Source organism: Ambystoma mexicanum, chromosome 11 (genome assembly GCF_040938575.1).
Source record: "Ambystoma mexicanum isolate Mex_15411 chromosome 11, UKY_AmexF1_1, whole genome shotgun sequence".
Classification (NCBI taxonomy): Eukaryota; Metazoa; Chordata; class Amphibia; order Caudata; family Ambystomatidae; genus Ambystoma; species Ambystoma mexicanum.
In genome coordinates, this window is record NC_090934.1 from 874360341 (window position 1) to 874386199 (window position 25859).

The window sequence follows — 25859 nt, forward strand, 5'->3', positions numbered from 1 at the left end:
CGAGCGATATAACATATTAAGCTGAATCAATTTAAATCTAGAGTTTCTAGATACCACGTTGGGAAACGCTAGTGCTCTGCCCCATTCTGCTTCAGACAATTCATGCCCCAAGTCTCCTTCCCATTTGAGTTTGAGATCCTGACTGCGGGGATTGGGCCTATCGATTAGGTGGCTGTATATACGGGACACAGGCCTCCATCCATCTCCCAAACTATATAGGAGTGTTATGAAGGGGTCAGTTTCAGGTTCTTCTGGCCACGCGTCCCATTTGGTCCGAGCAAATTTACGGATCTTTAAGTACCAAAGGAATTGGCCAGCCGGGACGCCATCTACTGACTGCAAGGAGGAGAAATCCCGGAAGGAGCCCTCGTTATATAGATCCCCCCAAGTGTACACTCCCAGCCTTTCCCAGTATCTAATGGAAGCAAGGTCTACAGAGTTCTGACACAGGTCGGCCAGGAGCGGTGTGTCCGGAGTATATGTATGTTTCAAGTGGAGAAGAATTTTAACCCTTTGCCATATCTGACGACCCAGGGTAGCTAAATATGGGATCCCATCCACAAGACATTGAGGGGCCCAGATGAGTTCGTTTAGCCGGATCGGAGCAATTGAGCGTTGTAAAAGCGCTGTTTCGGGGGTGTCATCATCGGCTAGCCATTTAGCCACGAAGCTTAGTTGGGCAGCCAGGTAGTATCGTTCCAGATCAGGGAGCCGAATGCCTCCCTGCTCATATGGTAGGGTCAGCGTGGATAATGCAAATTTGTGCCTACTAATTCCCCACAGGAAGTCTTTAAGTATCTTCCCCAAAAGGCGAAAGAAGGGTGTCCTAATATAATAAAAAATGTTTTGGAAACCATAAAGAAATCTGGGGAGAACAATCATCTTGATGATGGAAGCCCTGCCCATCATGGATAGGGGGAGGCGAGCCCAAAACCTAATCGACTTGCGCAAGGGAGGCAGCGCAGCTGCCGTGTTATTGACGTGCATAAGTTCAGGCGTGTGATAGATATTAATGCCCAGATAGCGGAACGTGATGGGGCGCCAACTTATACCCAGCAAGGGGAGGTCATCGACGTGTGTGTTTTGGAGGGCACCTAACGGAAACAGACAAGACTTATGTCTGCTGAAGTGTATGCCTGATACCTTGGCAAAGTTGCCGAGGACCTCCAGCATGGTCGGGACATTCAACTGCGGGTCCCTCACATAAAGGAGGACATCATCTGCATACAGGGAAATTATGTGGTCCACCCCGTCCAGCCTTATACCAGCATCAAAGAACTGTTTCCTAAAAAAAATGGCGATGGGTTCGAGCCCAAGTATATATAACATAGGGGAGAGCGGGCAGCCCTGCCTCGTGCCCCTTTGTATATCCCATGCCGTGGAGATGAGCCGGCCAGATTTTACTCGTGCTCGTGGTTTAGTGTAGAGAACTGTGATCCATCTAACGAATCGTTCTCCAAAGCCAAACTCCCGAAGCACCGCAATTAGCCATTCCCAGAAAATAGAATCGAACACCTTGATGGCGTCCAAAGAGAGCAAGGCATAAGATTCCCCTACATGAGTGGAATGTGATAATACATGTTGTAGCCTACGAAGATTGGCAGTGGTGTTGTGGCCCGGCACAAAGCCGCTCTGGTCGGGGTGCACCACTCCTCCGATCACCCTGGACAGCCGCTTAGCCAGAATGGTTGTAAGAATTTTGACATCATAATTGAGCATCGCGAGAGGGCGATAGGAGTCACAGTCATCTGCAGGTTTACCTGGCTTGAGGAGCGGAACCACCAAAGTCTCACGCATGCTCCCAGGCAGGATACCCGTCTCATAGGCCTCTAGGAACACCTCGTGCAGCAGCGGAGTCAATTCCGGCTCGTAGGTTTTGTAAAATTCGGCAGGTAGCCCATCACTGCCCGGGGCCTTACAAGTGGCCAGAGACTTGATGGCATCGGTTATATCATCTATGGTGATATCAGCATCCAAAGCCTCCTTATGTGACAGCGGGAGTAGGGGCAGGTCAATTTCATCCAAGGTGTTTGAAATTTCCTCAGGGGGCACCACGTCATTATGGGAGTATAGTTGGGCATAAAACTGCCCGAAAGTGTCGTTAATCCCATGTTGGGTCCGATGTAATGTGCCATCGGCATCTCTTAAGGCTGTAGTCGAATGTTTAGGGTGTTCTTTCCTACACAGCCAGGCGAGCAGTCTACCAGGTTTATCAGCGTGGGCGTGTGCTTTATTGGTTCTGGTGATATAATCAAATTTGGCCAGTCTGTCCCAAGCTTCCTTGCAGGTGGCCCTTGTACTGGCAAGCCTGTCTTCCTGCGGTTGGGGGTCCAGGGTGTTGGATTCTAGCTGTTCTATTTCAGTTTCTAGTAATTCAAGTTCAGTTCTTAGGCGTTTCCTCATTCCTCCAGCCTTTGCTATGACCTCTCCCCTTACAACCACTTTGAGAGCATCCCAGACTGTGCTTAGGTGGTCAACACTGTCTTTATTCTCACGAATGTAGTTCTCTAGGGATTCCCTGAGATCTTCCCTGAACTCCGAATCTTTAAGTGCCTCGGTGGGCATCCTCCATGTAGGTATAGGAGGTCTGGGGCCCGTGATGTTCCATTCAATTACCAGGGGAGAGTGATCAGAGATGGTGCGGCCCAAATAGTTGGAAGAAGCAATCTGGGGAAAGCTTTCTCTGCCAGTGAAGAGATAGTCAATTCTGGTGTGAAGATTATGTGGCGAGGAGTAGAAGGAATAGCCTCGATCCCCTGGGTGTTGCTCCCGCCAGATGTCTACCAGGTCTAGGCGGTTCAGCATGACATTCATAGCGGTGGTAGCGGTCGACGGGCCCCCCAAGAGAGGAGCAGATCTGTCAAGCACTGAGTCTCTGACGCAATTAAAATCGCCTCCCCAGATAAAGAATGTGTCTCTATACAGTGTAATCTTAGTGTACAACATAGCAAGGTGCGCAGGGATATTGTTGTTGGGGAGGTATGAATTGACAATGCATACCTCCGTTTGTTCGATGTGGCCCCAGAGTATCACGTACCTTCCTTCCGGGTCCTGTTCGGCTTTTTTGAGCTGGAAGGGGATGTGAGGGCTGATCCAAGTGAACACCCCTCTTGCGAATTTAGAATAGGCGGACCCGAACCCCTGTCCACCCCAGTATGATTGGAGCGTCGCGGTGGATTCCTTGGTTAAGTGGGTTTCTTGTAATAGGGCCAGCCCTATCTTCTTCCTGTGTAGAAAGGATTTAACTCTGTTGCGGCGTAAGTAGGTACCCAAACCCCTCACATTCCAAGTGGCGATCTTAAGGCGTGTAGACATGATGGTGGCAGAGGAGTTGGAGCGCTGAACTCATGGCAGTCTCAACCGTCTTCAAGCCGGCTTCGTGTGCTGAACAAATGCCGCCTGGGTCGGCCGTCAGCAATGCGCATTGTGGTCTTCCTGTTGCCCATGACTGTTGTGTTGATATATTAAACGGAGACTTATGAACAAATTTAACTTCCACTCGAACAGGTGGATCGAATATGAAAGATAACTGTGTGTTGCCCCCAGCAGTCGTTCTGGGAGGACAACGCTCGGGGGCTTCCGCTACCCATAGGCCGATCCGGGTCGTGAGGTGCGGATGTGGTGTTGGCCGTAGGCCAGCCATGCTTGGGGTGGGGTGGGTTGTGACAATGTCCGTGGGTAGTCCTTATAGCTCCCGTCCTTGAAAGAACTAGTTGATCATTTCAGCAAAGAGATCTGTTCGTGATCAGCCGTTGGGCGTCAGGGCGTGATCCTCTCCCTCAGCCAAATTATTGTGCTCCATCCACATAGTGGCTGCTGCCGGAGTCTCCATGAAGACAGCTTTGCCTTTGTATAGTATCTTAAGGCGCGAGGGGTACAGGAGCATGTATTTAAGATCCAGCTTCCGCAGTTGGGCTTTGACAGGTATAAATGAGTTCCTGGCGCGCTGCACTTGTGGGGTATAATCTGGGTAGATAACGATCTTGGAGTCATTGCGTCTGATCTCGCCTCCGTCCCTCGAGAATTTGAGGATCGTCTCTCTATCGCGAAAGTTTAAGATCTTGGCTATCATCGGGCGTGGGTGTGATCCCGGTGGGGGTCGTTTCTGTAGGGAGCGGTGGGCTCTCTCGACGGAGAATCCCTGTGTAAGCTTGCCAGCTCCCACCTCTTGTATTAATAGGGATTCAATAAATTCCGTGGGGTCGGTACCTTCCATCCCTTCCGGAACGCCAAGGACTCGGATGTTACTGCGGCGGGCCCTTCCCTCTGCTTCCTCAGACCTCGTCTCGAGATGAGCCACTTGTTTCTCAAGTGCGATAACTTTGTGCTTTAAGTCCTTGGCAGTGTCTGTGGTGTCCTGCAGTTTTATTTCCACCGTGTTTATTCTTTCCGCTAGGTTGCGGGCATCTTGGCGGATGAGCTGCATGTCCACCTTAAGTTCATCTATCCTGGTCTCCATGCACGTTTGGAGTGTAGCAATGGCCTGCAGCACTTGGGCGTTGCTGGGGTCATCAACTGTTGCAGGGGGTTCCGTCTGTGTGGGGATCTCATATTGGCTGGACTGTTTAGGTTTAGCCCCTGAGAACGAGTCCATGATTGTTGCACCCCTGTTTTTGTTTCGTGAGGTAGACATTAGTCCCACTTAATGTTGTGGAGGCAGGTATGAGCCCTTAGATAGTGAGTAACAAGGCGAGCGTTATGCAGTGATGCACAGTGTTAGTCAGTGATGGCACCGGAGAACACAGGGGGGGGTGCAATTAAGTATACGCTCCTGCGCAGGGTATTCTCCCGGTTGGGCAATGGAGTGTTCTGCGATCTCTCAGCACGCTGGGCCACTGTCCTGTAACCCTGCTAGGCCCTGCTGTCTGCGGCACGGGCGAGTTCCTGCTCCCCGGTGTTGGGTTAGGGTCTGCAAGTCTTCCGGTTCGTCTGAGCGTGGACCGTTCCCTCTTCAACCGTGCGGTTGCCTGTTCAGGGAGGGAGGAGGGCCCCGTGCCGTACGCTGTAACGACAGCGGCAAGGGTCCGCTAACTCTGCTGCCTCTCTGGCCCACAGAGCACCACCGCACTCGCGGCTGGCAGTTCACCGACGGGTCTCCCTCGAAATGGCAGCGGTCCGCTTACCCCCTGTGTCCCCTCTGCAGCGGTCCCAGGGCCTCGGATGTAGTTCCGTTCGCTCCCCTGGGTAATGCGGAGGCTCTCCTGTGCGCTCAGGGGCTTCTGGGGGGAGGGAGATCTAAGGGCGGCCGGTCCTGCGCCTGGTTTCCACTGGGGTCTTTCCGCTCTACTCACAGGGACTCCTTCGACGCGACCTTCTCCCCGCTGCCTCGCTGCCGGCTTAAACTGCTCTTCCGTCAGGCCTCGGCGCCGTCCGCCATCTTGTTTCTCCCGGGGGTATCAGTTCGGATGTTGCGTTTTCAGGGACGCCGGCTCCGTTTCTCTTCGTTCCTGCGCCGAGCAGGGCCAGAATCGCTTCCCCCACCGGAGTATGGGCTTGGATCTTGTTCAGGTCAAAATTTTCGATCGAATTAAGGATCTAGGCCAGGATCGAGACGGGAGCTCCTCACAGACACGTCTTTACACCATCGGCGCTGGCCACGCCCCCCTCGTCCAATCTCCATTACTCCTTTCCTGGGCAAACTTCTGGAAAAGCTGGCCATCTCCCAGCTTAATCTTCACTCTGAATCTGTTAGTTGTCTCCAAGACCATCAGTCTGGTTTCAGAGCTGTCAGAAGCTCAACCGTCTCTGTGATAACCTGGGTATCACCGATCAGGCCCTGGCTTGTCTGACCTCCTTCTGCTCCGATAGACTCTGCCAGGTCCAACTTGGGTCCTTCCTCTCCTCTATCTCTATCTCTACCTGTGGTGTTCCCCAGGGGTCTAACCTCTCTCCCTGGCTTTTCAACCAATACCTGGCACATCTTGCCCCCTGCCAATGACCTCTGCCTTAATGCCAGTAAGACAGATATCCTCCTCATTAGCACTCCTGCACCTTCCTTTCTTGTCACTCTCTGGCTGACCTCCCTTGGCCCGTGGCCCTCCCCCTGCTTCCACCTGTGAGACTAAGAACCTCGGTGTCATCTTCGACTCCACACTTTCCCTCTCTCCAAACATCTCTGACGTCTCTAAGAAGTTGAACTACCAACTTAACCTCCTCAGATGTATTCTTCCTTTCCTCTCTTTCCCCCAGAAGCTCACTGTATCTAGAGCTCTGGTTCTCTCTAGGCTGGACTACTGCAACAGCCTCTTCCTAAATCTGCCTGCTACTACTCTCCGCCCTCTGCAACTCGTCCAGAACAGGACATGCAAGACTTGTCCTTGGCCTCAAGCCCAGGGATGGTATCTCTCCAGCCCTGAAATCTCATCATTGGCTCCCATTGGCTGCAAGGATTAAGTTCAAGACCCTTTGCATTGTCCACAAGGCCTTCTGGGGCCCAGGTCCACAATACCTTCAACTCTCCCTTCGGAAAAACCTTCCTACTCGACCTCTTCGCTCCTCCACCTCCAACTCCCCCAGGGTCAGTCGCTTATCCAAGCAACGAGTTATGGGTAGATCTCTTTCTACGGCTAAGGACTCCTTCTGGAACTGCCTCCCTGCATCTTTCAAACTTGAGGAGAACCATCTTTGGTTCCGGAAGCACCTCAAGAACTTCCTCTTTGCTTCTGCCTTCGCTTTTCCTCTGCCTTGCTGATCTCTGTCTGCTTCAGCACTGGGCACCTGGCTACCCTCTGATTTCGGGCTCAGATCTCTTCCCAGCCAGCCGCATACCCGCACTGCCTCCTGGCAACCTTTGCACTTAGGTTTGTATCTGAAACCCTACAGTCCCCTTCCAGCACTTATTAGACACCCGTTGTCTGCGCCTTATTCTTGCACTTGCCACCTGCTGGCCGCACTACCTGTTGTAATTTTGATCACAGGTTCAACACTTTCCACTCCTCCTCTGCACCTTACACTTGCACTTTCCCCCTTCCCTCTCCCCTGCACCTGCGTGTTATCAATGTCATTGAGCCTAGTAAGATCGTTGTTTTGTCCTCCCTTCTACCCCTCCCTTGCCTTGTCGTGCCCTGAAACACTTGTGTATGGGCGCAATATAAATAAAATATCATATCATACTCTATGACAGTGCTTTCTATCTTTATGTTGCCATGGTCCATCTGGAGGACCCTATTAAAGATAGAAGGAGACTCACAGTATCTGTGTGGAAATCGCTTCTGGTTTCTATATAGAAATGAAGTTAAGTCTGTGACTCTTCCTGGAGTGGTATTGAAAAGAAGGCGTTCTTCAAGTCAATTACCGTGAAGTGTGTAGCTCCCATCGGAATGCTGCACAGAATTGTCGCTGGATTCGGAACTAATGGGAATTCTGCTTCTACTATTTGGTTCAAAGGATGCAAATCCTGGATAAAAAGCCCAATCCCCTAGTCACCTTTTCCACAGGATACACCACAGTATTACACTGCAAGTCTGAAGGTACCAAAATACCTGGCTTCACTAACCCGCAGATTGTTTCATAAATGCACTCGTCTGCTTCCCTTGATGGGGGATACTGGCCCTTATAACAAGTTTGCCGGTCCGAAAACAACAGTGCCTGTAAGCTTACTGGCACTGTTGTATCCGGACTGGCAAACTACGAGTTCTGCGGGCGGGTGCTGCCCTGGCGGGCAGAACGGCAATCGCCCGCAAAACTGCACTGAAACACTGGCACTGTCAATGACGGGTCCAGTGTTTCAGTGGTTCCCACTCCCGTAGAATTCTAGGGGACTCTATGGGAATGGGGAACAACATAGTTACCGGTGCCTGACTTACCGGCAGCCGGGGTTGTAATACTCCGGTTTACTGTTACTGTTTACGGGTCCGGCGCCAGCTTGCCAGATTTACCGGCATGGCTACCGCTGGACTCGTAATGTGGGCCACTGTCCTGCCCTTGGTAACATAGCTCCCGGTTTAAGCTTTATCTTGACAGCCCCTATCCCTTTTAGCAGATCCACATCGTAAGGGACTGTTGGTCCATAAGGCGCTGGGTACTTGCCACAAATCCTCTTTGAGAAATGGTGGTGGTGCCTTTCACAACCCAGCCATTCTTTGCGGCACTTCCCTGTAATGTATTTCCACGCAGTGTGTGGTGCTTTTGTCAAACACCACCTCACTATCTGATTGATCGTCTTAGAATAACTCCTCATCTGTCACGTCAGTCAACCTGTATCCTTCTCCCACTGCAAATACAGTCCCTATTCTCGTCCCTCACTTTAACTGCTCGTGTTCTATTGGGATCACCTTTCCTTTTCTTTCATCTAAGGGAATCTCTGGTCTGAGTAGGAACTCATTGGGTATACATAACAGCTTGCCCTGTATCCCTGGGAGCCATGCTATCAATACATCCACCCCATATGAAAACAGTTCACTGTCTACTGGCACCCTCCTCTGTAACATCTGGTCACAATAAGCTTGGATAAGTTCCCTCACTGTCATGTAATGAATCCCTGGTGTCAAGCACACTATCCCTTTGTCTGTGAATTAAATGGTCATGTTAAGGTGGCTCATCATGTTTTTATCCATTATATTCACAAGTGTTTGTCGGGAATATGACAGTGACATGGTCAAGTCATGTTCACCCACAGAAAGTGGTAATTAATTGGTAAAAGGAACCAAATCCGTGGCCCCAGAGAATCTCTGCGCATGCATGGCAATGGCTGACATTGTGTATCTCCCCTCCCTGATACAGGACCTAGTCGGCCCTGTATTCACAAGGAAGGAAAAAGTCTTGTCATCTATAGTCAGTCCTATATGTGGTTCCTCAGTCAGATTGGGCGTAACAGATAGGATTGAACACCGCAGGTCTGTCTGTGGGCTGTCCTATTATGGGTATAATGACATCCCCATCCCTGTGAATGGGTTGCCCTCTATAACAGTCTCCCCTGCTAGTCTTCGCACAGGGGCTGGAATCTTGGAGTCTGCATGCGTCATGGTTATGATGTTCTCTTGTACCCGTGCCTTCTGTGCTGGTTGTGATGGCTGCATGTGTCCCAGTGTCTGTAATGTATGTGTCATGGGCTGATATTACTGCATTTGCATGTCTTGGGTATGCATCTGTTGTGGTGTGTACATCTGCGCTTCTGTGTGATCTTGAGCCTAATAGTCAGTCTGCTCTGTCTGTTATGTGGGCTGCTGCTACATCCCCCCATTTTGATGCATACCACCTCAGTCTCTGCACAATCGAGCTATGTGGCCTGGTCTTCCGCACACCCAACATACTATGGGACCCCCCATCAGTCTCTGCTGTCCCCCATGAAACCCTCCTGGATTCTGCTGCATTCTGCTGCATTGGGTGTCCAAACCCTCTTCCCCAAGGAATCACTCCTCGTCCCCTTGGCCATAGATTCATATCCCCTCATTCTGCAAAACCTCCCACTGCCATGTGTGGTCTGTTCTGTGCATACTGAGTGACTACTCATTCTCTGGTTGTTAGCATCACCCCTTTCCTTGTATACTTAGATAATGTCTTTATTAGCCTGCAAAGGTGCACTATGGTTAGCTAAATATCTGACCACTGCTTAGCCTCCATCCCCACTATCTTCTTAGGCTGCTTTTGAAATTGCTCTGGCAACCTAGACATAACATGTGGTAAAATAACCCTGCTGTTTTGTCCCATGGTTCTCTCATCTGAAGGCACATCTTTCTTGAATTGGTTGAATATATTGAAGTGGGTCTTCATCCTCACGCATTTAGCGTGCCATGATCTTGCTTCCAAAGTTTCTGGGTATTGAACCCTTAGTGCTTGCTATATGGGCACACAGCAGTTATTGAACGGTGCACCATTGTGTGCCGTGTTTTGGGCAGTCACTCCTGGATACCTTGCTCTCTTCCATACATCGCCTGCTACCTCCCCAAAAATAGCTGGAAGCAAACATTTCATGTCAGCCACCGCCAATGTCGTCCCTGCTGTCAGCCTTTTGATCTCATGAATCCACTTGCCAGCTCGAGCAGTCAACGAAGGCAGCTTGCATCCTAAATTGTCTTTGTCCATTTGCTGCCAGGGGATATACTGAGGTCACCCACCCCCCTTTTCCAATAATGGGAACTGTGTCAGCATAATCTCTCTGTCACATCTCCCCATGTCTTTAGTGGCAGTGAATGTCCCTGCCATCTCTGTCCTTTTCCGTCCTGGCAGGGCCCTGAGCCTCTGCACATACAGAATATCGTCCTTGCTTTGCGACCCACCCTGAGGACGCAGTAGTCGCCCTTCGAGGTCTTCCTCTGATCTACCCATGCCTTCCTCGCCTCCCCATATTGTGTTTCTATCTGGGCTTGCTTCCCTGAAGCGGCAAGAGTGTCTTCCCTCCTCATCATCCTCGTTCACCTGTAAATCCTCATCTGACCCCATGGTCCCAATACTAATGTCACTGTCCCCTTTGCTGTATTCATCAAAGCTAAGTCTCCTTAATGTTGTGTCTTCCTGCTTCTTTCCCTTTGTTCAGTCTGTATCTCCACGTATCTCTCTCACCGAGGGTTCTCCAGCATTCCTGCCTTCCCGCAGGACAGTCGTGCTACTTCTCCTACTCATATGGAGTTCCCCTATCCTTCTTCATATACCAACCTCATCATCCAAACTTGGCAAGTCCATCTTAATCTGTAGCGCTTTCGAAGAGCGCTGTTCTCTGCTCATATATCTGTCTTGCCCACATCTGCGCTCCTCTTTTTCCATGCGTTGGCGTTCCTTAATGGGTCGCTCGACTTCTAGCCTCCTTTTCTCTTTCCTTATTTGCAATTGCTTTTCCTGTTCTTCTTCTGATTTTCTCCTTGCTATGTCTTCTAGCTCTCTCTGTTGTCTTCTCTCCTTTTCTCCTCTTTCTTGTGCTTCCGTTAGCTCCATTTCTTTCTGTACTTTTTCACTTTCCTCCTTTTCTTCCCTTTCCCTTCTATTTTTTTTTATTAAGTTGTTTTAATCAAGTAAACTTGATTTTTCAACACGTACAATTACACAATTCATCATTTACAAAATTTAAAAACGTAATCATGTTAGTCAATATATAAAACATATATAGCAAATCAACTTAATTCGAAGCTAGTCATCTCCTCTTTTTAAAAAAAATGACAACAGTGCTGATTATTAAGCATCCTACATTATACAGGCATTAGATCTACGAAAGGAAATTTCATATGATCATAGTTTGCTGTAATTCACTCTCTTGTCCGACAATTTTAGGCTATACAGAAAATTCAAAATAGCATATCTCAATGGCTGCCTGTTGGTATGAACCAGCAAATCCCATAGTCTATCACTGGTGTGAATAAAGTAGTTAATTAGTAATGGCTTAAAATATTTAATTCTTTGCATTAGTAACATTGGACAATCTGTACACAAATGTTTTCCTTTCTATGCACTTCCTCCATTATCTCAGCCCATTCTTTAGTTTCCTCCTCGGCGTCTTTACTACTCAATAATTCCTTCCCCACTTGCCCTGTCTCACTGACTGTTTTTCCATCCAGTTTGAGCAATATCTGTCTGCCTATCCATTCATTCTGTACTATCAATTCTTGGCCTTCCCCAAGTCCTGTAATCCCCACATCATTCTCCTGTAGCTTCGCTTGCATCTTGCTGCGCTCCCTTCATTTGCTGCTAATGCCTCACGTTGCTTTACTCGCATGCTTTGCACCATCAAGTGTATCACCTCCACTATACCCTGGAGGTGTGAAAGTGGGATTGGTGTATCCCGCTGCTGCTTTTAACTTGTTTATGGGGTAAAATCCCTTGCTTTCTTTTGTTGTATCTACATGTCAAAACCCCCTTCCTCCTCCTCACTTGAGTCATCAAATGATGAAGAAGATGAAGGGTCTTGCTGGGGTATCCTTACCTTCTTCTTCTTCCTGGTGGTTCTTCTCTCCTTGTGCGAGATATGGTCTGCCACTGAAGGAAGCCCCTATGTCAGATCAGCAGATGTTTTATCACAAGAGCAAGTGTCTGAACACAATACTGCCGGTAAGGGGAAAAAGCCACAATGCTAAAATGTATTTATCAAAGTCCAGTGTCCAACAGGAGAGGATCCCACAAGTGCCATGGAAGGAGCAGCGACAACAGAGCATTGAGGGAAATCAAAGCCAATCAAAGGCAAAAGACGAGTGAAGTGCTAACCGGTGTCAGCGGGAGGCAGCAAGCAAGCAAGGATCAGGCAAATGCAAGAAGAGAGAAACAGGTAAGAAGGCAGAGCGCAAGCTCAAAAGAAGGAAAACTTACAGCATGTAGCCCAAAGGAGAAGGGTTGCAATGCAGTGATTGCTGGGGTGGAAGTGAATAAGAAGCTGGTGGCAGTAGCCATCGTGAAAATGCATGGCCCGCTAAGCCATGTTCAAAGAGAATGATGGAGCGATGATGGTGTGCAGGCTCCACTTGCTCCAGAGCCGCCACGAAGGAGACGCTGTGACAATATGCCCTCTACAGCACCAGGCCCCCCTGGGTTTGCCAGGGTGTAGACGATGAAATGTATACAATAAACGAGATGCTTTGACATGAGAGCTTGGTTCCCATGAATCTTCTGACGAAAGATGCCCGTTCCAACTCACCAGGTATTGGAGAGTACCTTTGTGATATCTGGAATCACAGATATGAGAGACCTCATATTCGTTAGTCTGAGGTGAAACTAGTGCCTGGTATGGGTGCTTTGAGCAAGAGTGGGTAGCAGGAATAAACAAACAAAGAAGAGAGGAGTGAAACACCGGGTGTAGTTGATGCAGAGACTTGGGTAATCATAATCTGAAAGCTACAGGACTTATATCTTAGCTAGTATCTCGTATGGGCTGATGTATCGCGACGATAACTTGGACGGTCAAACCCATCTTGGTAAGAATTTAGTAAAAAGCCAGACCTTGGTCCCTACACCCCAGGCAGGTACTCCTCTGCGATGTTTATCAGCTTCATGTTTATTTCTTGATTTACTGTCTTCAATGTTTTTATGTTTGCTGTGAGAATCCTGAAGGTGTCTCACTAGCTAGTCCCCAGGGATCTGTCATCCAGGTGGCAAGGACACGGCCATCGCTATTGGAACCAGTTCCTGGGGGTGGACCAGTGAGGGAGGATCACCTGGATGGGGGTCCTCAGGGAGTGGGAGTTTGACACTGACAGGCGAGACACTGTATCCCCCTTCCTTTGACACCTTTTCCCCGTTCTCTCACGTAGGAGATTCAAAACCACTACCTTCCCCTTTTTTCCGACACAAAGGGCCTCATTACGACCCTGGCGGTAATCCGCCGTCATTACCGCCATGGCGTAATGAACGTTAACGCCATGGGACGATGGCGTAAAGGGCGCCACATTACGACCCATCGCGCACGAGCATTATGCCATGGCGGTAATGTAAACTGCGCCATGGCGGTAGTGCCCCCAAAACGGCACCTACCGGCATCGTATGCGGCGCAAGGTGCACCACCGCCACCGCCGTACATAGCGGTGACCGTAGTTAGCGGTCACCGCAATTAGCGTTGACCGTAGATAAGCGGAACCGGAAGTAGCGTCACCGCGGCGGAACGGGAAAGAGCACGGCGGCCATCTTTAAAAACACAATCCATTGCCATCCTCCGAAACCACTGGACATCCGAGCCTGAGACCCCGCAAATACCGGCTTCAACCTTCTACCTGCAGGAAGATGCCTAAAGTTGTGAAAAAAGCCTGTGACCGCCAGCGGCAAGACCGCTTCTCCAGAGAGGAGCTTACCATGCTAGCGGAGACCCTCCAGGAGAACGCTGCAGTGGTATTCTCCAACCAACTGACAAGACCGGCCATATCCAAGAAGAAGGCCATATGGGCACTGGTAGCTCAGCGGGTCAGTGCCGTGGGAACAACACCCCGCAATGTCAAACAGTGCCGCAAGCGGTGGGACGATCTCCGGCTCAGAGTCAGGAGCATACTATCAGCTAACATGAACCTGGCAATGGCAACTGGGGGAGGATCGGAGTCCCCTATAAAATTGCAGCCATGGGAGGAAATCTGTGCCTCCACAATCGGAATGCAGAGCATTGAAGGAGTAGGAGGAATGGAGAGAGGAGCCCCGACATCGGGCGATGCAGGTAAGTGGCTCAAATCAAGGCATGCAAATCTCACCTAAGTCCATTCATGTGAAGTACAATGTTGGCCCATAGTGTAAATGCAACACATCAGCCGGAGACTGCCCACAGATACATCCGATCTGCACCCTGTACACATGCAGTATGCACACCCTAACAGCAGCCACCCACATACCTCCATGCTACTTCCACACAAAAGGGAGACAACTTTTTTCCCCTGCATGAAATGTGCCACATGTACTAACTGATAAGATGCCAGTCGCCACAATGCCCGGCCAATGTCCGCAGACCCATCAATAACACTCTCCCTCCTCTGTCCCACCACAGGCTCAAATTCCGACCTTGAGGAAGAGGACACCACTGCCTCCACACCCACCAAGAGGGCCAGGCCAACTGTGCCAACACCACAACCCTCCACCTCTGCCCTCCCGAGGAAAACCCCACAGCAGCCAAAATCCATGCAAGGGAAACAGGACAGGGCACAGACAGCCACCCCAGCAGGCAGTACAGCAGCAGCAGCAGCAGCAGACATCACACAAATCATGCCCACAGAAGCCACAGCCTCTGCTGCAAGCAGCACAATTGGGGAAACTGCTGCCATTGCTGCCTCCTCCGACAGCGAAGCAGGGATCTTTGAGGAGAGTGATGTCAGAAGCCCCACAGGCCACCCTCATTCCCCCTACCTGTCCCTAAGCAGCCCGCATGCGGATGCCACACAGGGTCAGCCAGAGGATGACGATTGGCCAGCCACTCCATCCCCGCTGCAGGGGCAGATCAGCCCAATGGGAATACCACTGCCATTAGCCATGGGCCAGAATACCAACCATTCTCTGGAGGCGATTGCCACCCGGCAGCAGCAACTTTCCTCGCTGCTCGAAGAACATGTTGCTGAATGTGGGGGGTCATGTGCAGCAATGGAGAAATGTGCAGAGACAGTGAAGGGAGCTATAGAGTCGTCCACAAAGGACATCTGCGCGGAACTAGCTGCTGTGCGGCACGCCATCACTGACCTTGTGCAGACAATACGGGCCATGCGTCCAAATGAGCAGGCAGGATCCTCCTCGGTTGCCAGCTCGACACCGAGCAGCCCCATCCGCCGATCGGGGAGGAACCTCCGCAGCACAGGCAGGGGTGCCCCGGGGGCCAGTGGAGGGGGCTGCCAATAGTGGCCGGACAGTGTAGGAATCCTACTTCTGACACTGCTGCACAGACTAACTCACACCTTTGTTGGGATTCCAGGGGGGGGGGAGGGTGGAGGGGGGAGTGGGTGTGTTGGGGTGTGCAGGGGGGTGGCGGGGAGGTGTGTTGGGGAGTTAAGGGGGGAGTTTGGGGGGGTGTGTGTGCAGGGGGGAGGTGGGAGGTGGTGGGTCACAACGTTCCATGTCTTGAATACACTTTTACCTTGGAAAAAAACCCAGAGTGTGTTGATTTTTTCTTTGCACATGTGTGCTTTATTGGTGTAAAGTCCACAGTGTGCATGTCCCGGTGCCACACAGTGCCCCAAGTGCAGTCACCATATGACACACACCAGCCATGTGTGCTAGAAGCAGTGGTCGATGATAGTTTGGCGCATTGCACGCCCCTCCTGTGCATCGCCTCCTCCATGGGGTGCCGCCCCATCTGCTCCCTCCTCATCCTCATCGTCAGGTGGTTGTAGTTCTGCGTCAGGGGGCAGGGGCACATTCTGCCTGACGCACATATTGTGTAGCATTACACATGCCATGACGATCTTTGCCACCTTCTCATGGCCATACAGGAGTGCCCCACCAGACCTACTGAGGCTTCGGAACCGTGCCTTCAATAGGCCGAATGTCTGCTCTATGACCACACGAGTACGTGTATGTGCACGGTTGAAGTCCTCCTCGTGCTGGTTCTGCGGGTTCCGGACTGGTGTAAGGAGCCAACTCTTCAGGGGATAGCCAGCATCACCTGTATGTAGGCGAGAATGTATGTGTCAGTCATGTTGTCTGATCAGGAACATGATGTTCCATCATGGCTTGCTTCCAACTGTTAATTTGGCTCACATCTACATGACCTAATTTATTCACACAATGCTACCTGTATATGCTCATGGCTTCCATGGCCTGTTTTGCATGCCATCACCCAATGTATGCAGAGGGGTTGTGTGCATTGTAAGTGCCCATCCTCTGTCTCCGATCTCCGTGTTACTCACAGACAGGTGGAGTATGCATCCCCCCCCTTTCAGCCAGGTGGAGTATGCATCCCCCCCCCTTTCATCCAGGTGGAGTATGCATCCCCCCCCCCTTTCAGCCAGGTGGAGTATGCATTCCCCCCCCCTTTCATCCAGGTGGAGTATGCATCCCCCCCCCTTTCAGCCAGGTGGAGTATGCATTCCCCCCCCCCTTTCAGCCAGGTGGAGTATGCATTCCCCCCCCCCCCTTTCAGCCAGGTGGAGTATGCATTCCCCCCCCCCCTTTCTGCCAGGTGGAGTATGCATCGGTACGTCATTCACCTGCCCACTTCCATTACATTGGACTCACCGAGTAGCCAGGATCTTGGGCCTGCATGTTGCTCCATGTAGCGTGGTATTGTGGAGTTCCTCAGGACCATGGAATCATGGGTTGATCCGGGGAATCGGGCACAACAATGTGTGATGATCTTGTTGGAGTCACAGACCATTTGCACGTTGATTGAGTGGAACTGTTTCCGGTTGCGGTACGGTACCTCCACGGCACGTGGAACCACCAATTCCACATGGGTGCAGTCGATGGCACCAATGCAACCGGGTATGCCGGCTAGTGCATGGAAACCCACTTTGGTGTTAGCTATCTCCTGTGCAGTCCGTGGTAATGAGATGTGGTTGTCTGTGTGCTTGAGGAGGGCATCAAGCACTTGGATGAGTGTTTGCGTGAATAATGGTTGTGAAATGCCATGCAGGTGCCCCACTGTGTGCTGGTAGCTGCCTGTGGCCAGGAAGTGGAGTACAGCCACTACCTTCAGTAGGGGGGGGATGGCGGTTGGACTTTCTATCATGCTGACGATGTCGTTGTGTGTCATGTCTACGATGGCGGTGATGGTGTCCCGGTCCAAACGGTACAGGGTGTGGATCTGCTCAGCAGTGAGGTTGAATGGATTGGCTCTGATGCGTGGGATTGGGGGCTGCCTGCGTGGTGGCACTGGCTGTGCAGGTGGGGCTTGCTGGGCCTGCCTTGCCCTCCTTCTCCTCCTGCGTCTCCTCTGTGCTGCCTGGTGTTGTTGCTGTTGTAGTAGTTGTTGTTGTTGTTGTTGCTGTTGTAGCACATGCATTGCTATCAGGTCCTCCAGCCCCAACATTGCCATTCGAATTGGTATCATTGTGGAGTGTGTCTGGGTGTGGGAAGGGGTGGGGTGGGCTCTTTTTGTACTTCCTGAGTCTGTATTGCCTTCACCTGTGCTGTTTCAGTGCACCTGTGGCAGCTGCATTCACTTAACATGGCCCTTTACGGTTGGTTCGCGATGGCGTTGTTAGCACCATGGTGGTAAGGTACTTAACGGGCTGGGTGATGGCGTTAGGTGCATGTCCGCTTGGGTCGGGATTTGCGTAACTTTCCGCCATGGCGCTAAGTACGGTGTGGGCGGGCGCGGGCGCGGACCCTTGTCGCAGTTAGCGGCAGCGTTGACTACGATGCCGCTAATGGCATCGTAGTTAACGGTCACATGTCATGATCGGACCTGGCGGAAAAAGATGGCGGTAACCATTTACCGCCATCGTTTTTCACTTAGCGCCAGGGTCGTGATGAGGCCCATACACTTTCGCACAACGCAAAGAACACCGGGCTAACACCAGAACGTTTACCTGACATGTCCCAATACAAGGGCCAGGCAAAATCAGGCAATTAACCTGAATCACACACACCCGACGGCCCTTTGCCTTTCCCACAGGGATAAAAGGTTGAGCCCAAGAGTACAGTACGAACACGGCTGACAGCACAATGAGACGGCTAAGCAGGCGCGGCAGTTCAAGAGAAGGAGAAAGGCGGCAGGAGTCGAGAGGGTGGCGAGGAGAGAAATGACCTTGCCCTTTTCGTACCAGACCCGCGGAACCTTCGAAGAAGAAAACCTAAAACCACAAACTATAGCACAAGTGTTTTGCAGCAGATGTCAATGGTACACAGGGCAAGGCTATGCCGATAAGCATTAGAGAGGATAGCTACTGTGACTGTGGTACCGGCCTTGACTCTGATGAAGAAGAAACGCCAAGCATTTCATCACAGCCAGTGAGTCGAAGGGGAAATGATAAGAACCGGGCTGTGTTGAGTGCGAATCGCAAAGTGGCAAGTTTTTAACCAAGTTCGATGAACTATGAAAGAACTGTAAAGAGTGTAAAAGAGGAGACCAGTTGCAGAGGGAAACCAATAACACGTGGGTGCTAACTCAAGAGACTCTGGTCGATCCCCATCTGAATCAAAACTACAAATACCAGAAGGCCGTACGAGGGCCAGCGAAATAGGTTAAAGTGGTCATACAGAGCGTCAAGCAAAATCCCCACACAATCGAAAGACTTTGATCTACAAGCAGTGTGAAAGAAAGGGAGGTGAATCCTGCAAGCAATAGCGAATGTGAAGGGATGCTGACGGGGGTGTGAAGTCATCACCCAAGTACTAAGTCAAGAAGGCTCCGCAGCCAGAAGGGGGGATCCATGGGTGAGACCATCACCTTACGCAAACTGTGGATTACAATTGAAAAGGGTCAGCGCGCAGAGGGGGACCCAGGGATGAATCATTTTTACGCTAACAAACTTTCATTTGGTTTGTTTTTGTTATTTAAACACGTCAGGCCCCGAATGCATGAGACTTTCAAAGGAAATAAGACTTGGCCATCGACAGTCCTGAGAACTACCATTGGAACTATGGTTTTGGGCTGGAAAAGCCAGAGACTGCTTTGCTCCAAGCTCCCATCTTACCCATGCTCAAAACCTGGGGAAGTGAGACCCAGGCTACCGCATCCTGACATATTATTTCAAAACACTTCTTTCTTTTGTTGAAAACTATCCCACACCCTTTTTATGTTAGTTGTAAGGTTTGGCAATAGGTTTCTTAGTATAGGCTCTTTTGTTTGGCATGACACAACTAGGACTGTCTTATTTTCATATGATGGTTGACCCTTGCTCCCATCTTAGATTCAGGTTTAGATTAGGCATTTTTCCAACCTGCATACAGTATTGACTCATTGTTCAGTAAACACCCTTGAATTGTGATCACTTGTGTCTGTCTTACTTGTTGCCACCATGAGTTCCTCACATATGGTGTAAGAGTGGGACTCAATTGAAACAAATTGGGGAACCTTACAATTTCAAAAGCTTAGTCAGAGAGCTTCCAACCCTTCCACTGCCACCAAGGAAACAATAGGGTTTGATATCTGTAGCAGTAGGGAAGCTATTATTCCCCCTGAGAAAAGAGGAATGATTCCTACTGATTTCGTTTCATTCCCCCTCCGGGGTGCTACATCTGATAGCCCTAAAATCTGGCTTAGCATGGAAATTCTGGATGGACGTTTTAGTGGGCGATATGGATCCTGACTTCCGAGGAGACGTGAAGTTTCTCTTACAGAATCATGGCAAAGTCCCTTTTGAGGTACGTCGGGGAGACCAAATTGCTCAGGGAATTTTGAAGAAAGTGAACTAGATAAAACAAACAGAGGTAACTTAGGCTTTGGAGAAGCTGATAAATGCCTTACTATCGAAGAAAGGAAAGCAGAGGAACCCACCATCTGTCCCGACCTAGCCTTTGCCCAGCGAAATGATCCAGTCCTCGCTGAAGCGTTTTTCCAAGCAATTCCCAAAGAAGAAGGCTTAGAAAAGGGAAGTGCCTTTTTCTTCTTAAAACTAGGGTTACTTTACAGAAAAGAAATCTCCCCCGAAGGCCTAATAAAAACTCAACAAGTAATACCTAAATGTCACCGAAAGGTTGTGCTAGAGATCACATATTCCCATCTCACAGGAGGACATTTGGGCCAAGTTAGAATCCAGTCACATATTAGTGGAAAGTTTTACCTGTCAGGTATCCACACTGATATAAAAATGTTCATACAAACATGCCAGATATGTCTAAAAACCAGCCCGCAAGTTCCATTACCTGCCGCTCTGAACCCGTTGCCAATAATAGAAGTCCACTTTTCACGCATCGACATGGACATAATCGGACCTCTGGACACATCTAAATTGGGCAACAAGTATATCCTGGTGATCGTAGATTATGCGACCCGATACCCTGAGGCAACCCCAGTGTGAAATAATACCACTCAGCAGATCCTGAAACATCTTCTACCATATTTCTCTAGAGTCGGTTTTCCCAAAGAAATACTAACAGACCAAGGTCAGAATTTAACGAGTAAGCTTAAGGCCGAAGTCAAAGAGCTACTCCATATTTCCACCTTGCAAACTTCTGTGTACCATCCTCAAACCAATGGTCTAGTAGAAAGATTCAATAAGACCTTAAAACTAATTCTACGAATATTGGTAGACAAGGACGGGAAGGACTTGGACCGAATGATCCCATGGGCACTTTTTGCAGTGATAAAAGCCCCCCAAGCTTCTACAGGTTTCTCTCCCTTTGAGTTACTCTATGGAAGAGAACCGAGAGATGTCCTGGACATGCTGCAGGAAACCTGGGAAGAACGCAAGGAGGCCCCATTCCAATATCCCATGCTGCCACTAGAATGCGAGAACACATGAAATTAGTCTGGGACTTAGTTTGATAAAAAAGTAAGTTGAAGATCCTTTTCGATCAGACAAAAAGTACTAGTCCTCTTACCCACCTCAGAAAACAAACTTGTCTCCAAGTGGCACAGACCTTATGAGATAATAGAAAGGACGGGAACGTGCACGTATAAAATAGCCCAGCCACACCGAAAACAGAAATTCCATTTATATCACATTAACCTCTTAAAAGAGTGGAAAGAAAACTTGGCAGCTACACATGCCAAAGTTCTAGCCTGCCTGGTTCCCGAAGACATAGATAACTTTGACTTAATTCCACCCGAGGTATCTATCCAACAACGAGAAGATCTAAAAGACATAATAATCTCGTTCCCTGATGTATTCTCAGAAAAACAGGGAAGAGTAAGAGGTATATATCATTATAGTCGAACACCTAAAGGCAAAGTAGTTCACCTAAAACCCTATTGTCTAACAAAGGCCTTTAAACAGATAGTGATTGAGGAAGTCAACAAAATGATGAAGGCTAATATCATTGAACCTTCCTCCAGTCCATGGTCCTCTCCTATTGTATTGGTCAATAAACCTGACTGTTCCTGGAGATTCTGCATAGATTTCCGTCAAGTTAACGGCATATCGGACTTCGATGCCTATCCCATGCCACGCATCGATTACCTAATTGATAAACTAGGAACAGCCACCTATCTAACTACCGTATATTTAACATAGGGGTACTGGCAAGTCCCCGTATATAGGCCAGATAAGGACAACTATGCATTTGTAACACCCCTAGGGTTATTCCAGTTTAAAGTCCTCCCTTTTGGCCACCATGGTGCACCAGCTATGTTCCAACGTTTTATGGATAACATCCTACGACTCTATTCTGACTTTTATGGAGCTTGCATTGACAATATTGTTATTTATAGTAAGACCTGGGAAGACCATCTCTTCAATATCCATACCATCATGAAATTCCTTAGAAATGCTGGCCTAACTGCAATTCTGGCTAAATGCAGATTAGCCCAATCCGCCATGAAATATCTTGGCTTCTTCATAGGGAACGGAATGATGCAGCCCCAACATGAATGTTATGTCTGCGAGGTCCCTGGCTTCTATTTTCTTGGTTTGGTGTCCCATTCCTAGCAGGATACAGCATTCTGATGCACCTTTTCTACATGGGTGGCGGTTGCCCTGGAGGCACTCTGCAGCATCAGCGCTGCGCATCGCAAAACGAGCTGCTATGGTTACCACTCATGGTAGCATGATTTGGTCAGCTGCCCCGATCTGTGAATTTCACCCGCAGCGTTTGAATAAAGGCATGCGCAGTACTGACAGTCGCTGCTTCTGATTGTAGTAATTCACTACCTTGATGCTGCACATTTCACTGCCTTCCTGACCTTTCGACTATTGCCTGCCTTTTGGATTTGTTTACGTTTGCTGATTCGGAGCAGTCACTCCTTCCGTTGCTGAATTCCTGCCTGTCCCTGAACTGCTCACGCTTACTGATTCGGGATAGTCACTCCTGCCGTTGTCAAACTCCTGTCTGTCTCTGGACTGTTCAAGCTTACTGATTTGGATTACTCGCTCTTGCGTTGCTGAACTCTTGCCTGTGCCTGGATTGCTTTCTCTTGCAACCTCTGTGCGTTTCTTCGCATAGTGATAAACCTTACCTGCTTTCGCCTTTCTATTTGACCGCAGACCCCATTCTGCTTCCTGACTGCAGCAGTTGCTCCTCCAAGACTCCATTCTACTTCACTACGAGAGCGGGGGGCCCTTCCCATCCGAGTAGCTGCTTGGACCCTCTGACACTTCATTCTCATAAATTACCTTTGTGCTCACCTCATCTCCTCACAAACACTTTAAATCTTTGGGAACGTCTGCATTGAACTCCTGTGCACCCACGGGACGCTCTGCTGAAGTTATCAGGTGCACCAACTCGACTCTTGTGCACTCCACGTTCCGCCGGGCTGAGATACTAACTAACCTTCCCGTTTGTCGTTTTATCCCGCTGTTATTCAGCCTTTGGATTCTGCTATTTTGACCATCCTTCATTTCTCAAACCACCGTTCCTTTGCCCATTGGTGAGATCCTACCTTGTTCTGTTTTCACTAAACAAATATTGCTACCCTGGCTTATTTCCTGATTCTTATCTTGTTTCTCATTAGGCGCCTAAATACCTGCACAGCTATCATCTTGGAGTGGGATCAGGTCACTATAAAAAGGGGAAAGAGAGTCTCGGTATTGATTAAAGGTCGACTGGATAACCTTAGTAACCATTTTTACTTTCCTTTGCAGCCTGGAACCATGGCAGTGTGTTCTCCCACTCTTTTGTTGGATTTACCCCTCTGTCTGTTAGTTTTACACAGCCGAGAGGCGTATCAGGAAAAATAACTCCCTCAAGAAAGGAGACCTGGGTTAAGGCGTAACCCAGGTTCTTCAATCAACTGGACCAACAAGAAGTCTGGTGCTCACCTCTACCGTCCATCCGGGTTCCCTCGATGGATCCCCTCATGGTGAGTGACAATGAAAAGGTAAAAGACGTCTTGGATACTCCAACTCTCAAGACCAAAAGAGACCTTAGCTCTTTCCTTGGGTTAATAGGATATTACTGTAGGTTTATCCCCAACCTTTCGGTTAAAACGTCACGGCTGACAGATAAACTTAAAAATGCTGAAACCCAGAAACTTCAGTGGAGCGAGGATGATGAGATATGCTATAACATCCCAAAGCAAACACTATGCCAAAACCCAGTCCTAAAGGTAGTTGATTTTTTAAAGGAATTTGTTACAGATGGATGCCTCTCTTAAAAGGATTAGGAGCCGTCCTGTCCCAAATTTGCGATGTACTGGAGCACCCCATACTATACACCAGTCGCAAATTATTCCCACTTGAGAAAAATGACTCTATTGTAGAACTAAAGGCCCTAGCCATCAAGTGGGCCATTATCCATCTCCAGTACTATCTATTAGGAAGAAAGTTTACTCTGGTTACTGACCACTCACCCTTAGTCTGGATTAGCCAACACAAAGAGTCCAACTCTTAGGTCATGCAATGGTTTCTAGACCTAAAACCCTATTGTTTCATGGTGGAACACTGGAAAGGAAAAGACAAGGGAAACATGGACTTTCTTTCCCGGTTCCCCTGTTAAACAAATGTGGCTACATCTCATGGAGGAAGGGCATGTTAGAAACCTGAAGGCGTCTCTCTAGTTAGTCCCTGGTCATCTGTCATCCAGGGGGCCATGACACGGCCATCTCTATTGGATCCAGTTCATGGGGTGGACCAGTGATGGAGGATCACTTGGACGGGCGGTCCTCGGGTAGTGGAAGTGGGACACCGACGGGTGAGACGCGGTATCCCCTTCCTTTGACAACCTTTCCCCGTTCTCTCACGTAGGACATTCAAAAGCACTACCCCCCTTTTCCAACACGAACACTTTCGCATAACACAAAGAACAACGGACTAACACCAGAGCCGTTTACCTGACATGTCTCAATACAAGGGCCAGGCAAAGTCAGGCAATTAACATGAATCACACACACCTGACCGCTTTTTCCCTTCTCCACAGGGATGCAAGGTGGAGCCCGAGAGCACAGCACTAGCACGGCAGACAGCATGTTGAAACGGCTAAGCAGGTGCAGAAGTTAAAGAGAAGGAGAAAGGCAGCAGGAGTCGAGAGGGTGGCGAGGTGAGAAGTGACCTTGCCCTTTTCGTACCAGACCCACAGAACCTTCGAGGAAGAAAGCCTAAAACCGTGAACAATAGCACAAGTGTTTTGCAGCAGATGTCTACGGAACACGGGCAAGCCTACGCCGATAAGCAGGAGCGAGGGAAGCTCCCACGACCGTGGTAATGGCCTTGATTACGATGAAGAAGAAAAGCCAAGCGGTTAATCACATTCGGAGAGTCGAAGGGGAAACAATAAGAATTGGGCTGTCTTGAGTGAGAATCACAAAATGGCAATTTTTGAACCAAGTTCCATGAACTATGAAAGAACTGTAAAGAGTGCCAAAGGGGAGACCAACTGCAGAGGGAAACCGGCCCCATGTGGGTGCTAACTCAAGAGACTCTGCTCAATCCCCATCTGAGCGAAACTACAAATACCAAAAGGCCGTAGGAGGGCAAGCGAAATAGGTCCATTGGTCATACAGATGGTTAAGCAAAATCCCTGTGCAATCGAAAGACTTTGATATACAAGAAGTGTGAAAGAAAGGGAGGTTAATCCCACAAGAAATAGTGAATGCTACGTTGGCAAGAGTGAACCCGATCAAGGGATGCTGACAGGAGGGGTAAAGTCATCACCCCCAAGTATTAAAAGTCAAGAATGGTCCCAGCCCAGAAGAGGGGGACCCAGGGATGAGACCATCACCTTATGGGAACTGTGGATTACAATTGAGAAGGGTCAGCACCCAGAAGAGGAGCTCCCAGGGGTGAATCATTATCACACTAACAAACTTTTATTTGGCTAAAGGAACTTTTGTTTTTGTTATTTAAACATGTCAGGCCCCGAAAGCAAAAGACTTCAAAGTAAAGAAGACTTGGCCATCGACGGTCCTGAGAACTGCAATTGGAACTATTGTTTCCTGCTGGAAAAGCCAGAGACTGTGCTGTGCTCCAAGCTCCCATTTTACCCCATGCTCAAAACATGGGCAAGGGAGACCCTGGCTACCACATCCTGACAAATATTTTAAAACACTTCTTTCTTTTCTTGAAAACTATTCCACCCTGGTTTTGTATTTGTTGTAAGGTTTGGCAATAGGTTTCCTAGTATAGGCCCTTTTGTTTGACACAACACCACTAGGAGTGCCTCATTTTCATTTGATGATTGATGCTTGCTCCACCTTAGATTTAGGTTTAGATTAGTCATTTTTCCAACCTGCATACAGCATTACTTGTTCAATAAACACCCTTGAACGGTGATCATTTGTGTCTGTCTTACTTGTTGCCACCATGATTTCCTCTCATTCCCAACAGAGCATCTATAGATGGTATGCGAGATGGAAGGTAAGTAGAAACAGGCAAGGAATGTTGGTGAATACCATAGGTACAGTAGAAAGGACTCATGCCAATGACCGAGTGGATTACGTTGTTATAGGCAAACTCGGCTGTAGGGAGGAGCTCTACCGAGTTGTCTTGTAGGATATTGGTAAA

General features: G+C 49.2%; 1 long non-coding RNA gene across 2 annotated transcripts in view; it reads left to right on the forward strand.

The window, feature by feature from the left end:
- Positions 1 to 25628, forward strand: part of LOC138503872 (uncharacterized) — a 57948-nt gene extending 32320 nt beyond the window's left edge. For both annotated transcript variants that reach the window (XR_011279724.1, XR_011279725.1), the window contains exons 2-3: positions 23004 to 23221; positions 24277 to 25628. This is a non-coding gene — a long non-coding RNA (uncharacterized lncRNA). The remainder of the gene's footprint in view (positions 1 to 23003; positions 23222 to 24276) is intronic.
- Positions 25629 to 25859: the final 231 nt, after the last annotated feature.